Genomic DNA, 4,126 nt, shown 5'->3' with positions numbered 1-4,126 from the left:
GGGGGGGGGAAGTCCATCTGAGTCCTCCATTAGGGGAAAAAATCCTTTCTTTGAGCCCTTCGTCGTCGGGGGGAGGGGGGCAGTCCTTTGTCAGAGTCCTCTGCCAAGGAGAAAAGTGTCCGTCAGAGGTAAAAGTCCTCTATTGGAGGAGAAGTCAGCCAAGGATAGCCAATTTAAAGGGAGGAGACAACATATTGCCTCGAGATCCATATAGATTATTTTTTAGTATACAACAACATATCAAAATTCATGTTCATTTTTATGCAACTCTTCAGAATGTGTTTGTCGCCCACTCTTAACTCCAAATGCAATGGATAAATAAAAAACTTAAAATACCAACTCTTGATTATAGGGTAAGCCACATTTATTTGGGAAGAAAATATTGATATATTACATCATTCATGACCGTTCCATCTCCTATTTTCACTTGCCAAATATTCTCTTATAAAAATTATTTTCTTTTTTTGTAATTTTCTTTCCAGTCATACGGTTATTTTCATCAGTAATGTGCTATAAATGAATGCAAGAATTTTTTAATTTTGTGGTTTGACTAAATGCTATTAGTAAAAAAAAATTTGATGAATTCAAAACTCATTATTTTGTTCAATTTTAATGAAATTTAAAATAAGCCTATATTTTTTTGATTTTGTCAAGACTTTAGTTGACGTTGAAAATCAAATAATATATTAAATGACGTCTTAAAATCTTTGTAAAAAAAAGATAGTCTATTAGGGTATGTTCTTAATAGAAAATTTTTTAAAATATTCGTGCACAACATCCAAACTTCTTTTTTGATCTTCGAACACATACTTTGAACTTTTGATTGGTTTCCTTAACTCTCTGAAGAGACTAAATAGTATTCATGGCATTTAACTCTTCGCATTAGACCCTTATTTCTTCCCAATGTATAATGGAATGAAGTCAAGATGCTTCATTTTAACATTTATAATTGTATAAAAAAAATAACAGACATTATAATTCACATTAATGTCTATCTCTAGCTTTTAATTCTCACATTGTAATGATTTCGACTCAATATTTAATGATGTGATACTAATCGGCAATTATTTTTAGTTTTTATAGAATTGTTTTGTGAATTATTTATGATTTTTTCCTAGCATTCATACTGGTATTTGAATGGAATATTAATGATAGATTTGTTTGTCCATAATGGGCAAAAGGATCCTTCTTGGCTAAAGCAAATGAAGAAATTTGCTTTTTATAGCTTACATAAATATTGATTTTCCAAATTTTCCTAATTTTCCAACTATTTATGTGCATAAAACCTTATCCCGGATTACAATTATTTAATTATAAAGTTAAAATTCCTCTCAACGGAACATAGTAATTAACATAACATATTGTTAATGATCTAAAAAAACGTATTTATTTAACACATGTTTATATTAACACGTGCCATCAGTATACCCCTAAATTATAGTTTATTCCGTTTCCCTTTGGCTGATTGTCATGTGCGGTGCGGTAGGCTCCGTAGGATCCGAGCTCTGTACGAAAAACAGCAGGCCTGCATGAGTATGACGTATGATTTGATTGCGGTAATTATCAAATGCCTCGTGGACTTCATGGCCCCGCACCTTTTGGTTGGTAAGATGCTCTGTAGTTGGTGATTAATTGCTTCGCGTACAAGGCGGTGCCGGGGGAGAATTGGGCTTTGACGGACGGCCTTCAGACGGATGAGGGGACGACTGGCTTTTGGAGGTATTGAATAATAAAATAATGATACTTGCTCGCAAAGCATCAGCACTTTAAAAAATAAATGTTGTGTTCGTACGTGAGTTAAGTCTGGACGTGATACAGTCCAGGTCCGAGTTTTCACTCCGATTTATTATATCACGTTTGTTGTTCGGATGTGTCTCTATCTCCACATCACATAATATTTTTTCCTTTTCAGCAGGCTTATGAATTTATATCTAAGATATTTAATCTTTTCAAAATTGATTTGAATTCAAGTTAGGACTGGAGACATATTGAAATATAGTTTTTAAAGCTTACTTTAACTCGACTCAAAATTAAATTATTAAAAGTTTTAGTGATGTTGAGATTTGAGATTGTGAATTTAATGAATTTAGCAAGAAGTTTGTTAATTGTTTTCGAATTTTGACTTGGATCGAGATCGGATCGAAATAAGGAGCCGTGCAACGAGCAGAAAGTTTGGATCGAATGTTTTTTAAACTAATTTCGAGAGACTCCGGCTTGGCTCTAAATTGGTTCATTAACTGATCTACTTTTGAGCACGGTTCTTATGTAATTACATACAATGCAACTTTAATATTTACATATTTAGAACTTTAATGTTTTAACTTATGCATCTCCCTTTAAAAAAAAATATTAGTCGTAACTTTTATGTGATATTTAAAAAATTTAGTGCTTTGAATGTAAATATGAAATTTTAGGTGTGGATGTAAATACACAAACATCATGTGCTATGTATGTAAATACTCCTTTAAATTGTTAAAGCGATTATTTAGCAAACGTTTAAATTCTAACTATAAATATGAGTTTGAGGGAGAGCAGAAAACATTTAATGCATTGGCCTAAATGCCCATAGTTTGCATTCTTCTAATGTTTGCGCTTAGATATGATTTGTTGGTTCTTTAATTAGACTTATCCAATGTTTTTATCTACTGCTTAACTTTCATGATGCACAATATCCTAAATTTATAAGGCGCTTACAAAAATTTATTTATGATTTTAAATATTCCCCTCGTCAATATATCATTCTTAAAATATCATAACAATCAATCTATATATACCTCCTCTTATATATAGATGATATCTTTATAAATGGCATCACTAATACAACCATCACTAATACAACATCTTAGCACTAATACAACATCTTAGCACTAAATTATAATGATAATTTAGCTTCAATATACTTATACAGATCTTATTTTTCTCTAAAACTGATGTCCTGTATATGACCAATGATCTCCTCTGTAGCAAGCAATCAGGTCTGAATTGGATGATAATTTAATCGACCCATTATAGTTTCCCTAATTAATAAGTTCCCTCCAGTGTCTTATCAAATATTAGACATCTCATTTGCTTTGTCATAATTCTACTATGTTAGTAAATGAACTATTTCCTTAATCACCACATTCAACTCCTAAAGCATATTTTACAATATATTAATATTATTGTCTTGTTCGGCCCATCAATTTTAAGTACCTATTGAAAATTTACTTATGCTAGCTACCCTTAAGATAGAAATTGATATTGATTTTTGTTTGTTTCTAAATAATACCCTCAACTTGTGGAGTCCTAAAAATAATCAACTATTGCTAATTTTCTTAATAATGCAGAGATTTGAGTACTTGCTACTGTCGTAATGAACGTAATTTGGCTCTAACAACTTCCCTAAGATTTCCAAAATCCCCTTCAACATCCTACTCCTCTTTATTGCAATAATACTTTTGTTACGTCCAAATCAAATAATTTAATCTTTAAAGCTTACAACAGAACATATTGTAATAACTAATTATTTTACTATGGAGCATATTCCATCTGAGGAAACCTTAATTCCTTATGCCCATTCCTAATACCAACACGTTGACCTCTTCATCAAGGCTCTCCTACTACTTGGTCATCATTTTTGTGAGACAAAGTAACAATTTAACTCTTGCATGTCTTCTTTAGGAGAGCTAACAATCCTTTCAACTATAAATATGTGTACACTCAAATATCTTGAAGGCTCAAAAACATTAACTTTCCCAAGTTGATATTAGTTCACTTAAGTTAGATTTACTCAACATGAATTATTCAACATAGCCATCCAAATTTACAGTTAATTCGCCAACATAACTTATGGTGAGCTCTCCCATCCATGATAAACTTATAAGATTCATGAAAAACTTACAAAATTTATGTTGAAATAGTTGATTCGATAAAACTAAAACATAATTTCTCGCTCAAGAATTATTCACAAACTTTTTCAACAGAAATCATTGACTTATAAACAAATTCACTGCAAAGTTCAATTACTTAATCAAACAACACATCTTATTATTTTTACGACGACTTACCAATGTGTCTTGACAAATACTTCCTTATTTTTATAATTCAATTACAACTTTTCCGTAGCGCTAAAAAAATGGTCATGCGA

The sequence above is a fragment of the Phalaenopsis equestris genome, unplaced genomic scaffold, assembly GCF_001263595.1.
Source record: "Phalaenopsis equestris unplaced genomic scaffold, ASM126359v1 Scaffold001307, whole genome shotgun sequence".
Lineage (NCBI taxonomy): Eukaryota > Viridiplantae > Streptophyta > Magnoliopsida > Asparagales > Orchidaceae > Phalaenopsis > Phalaenopsis equestris.
This window is presented reverse-complemented; position numbering follows the sequence as displayed.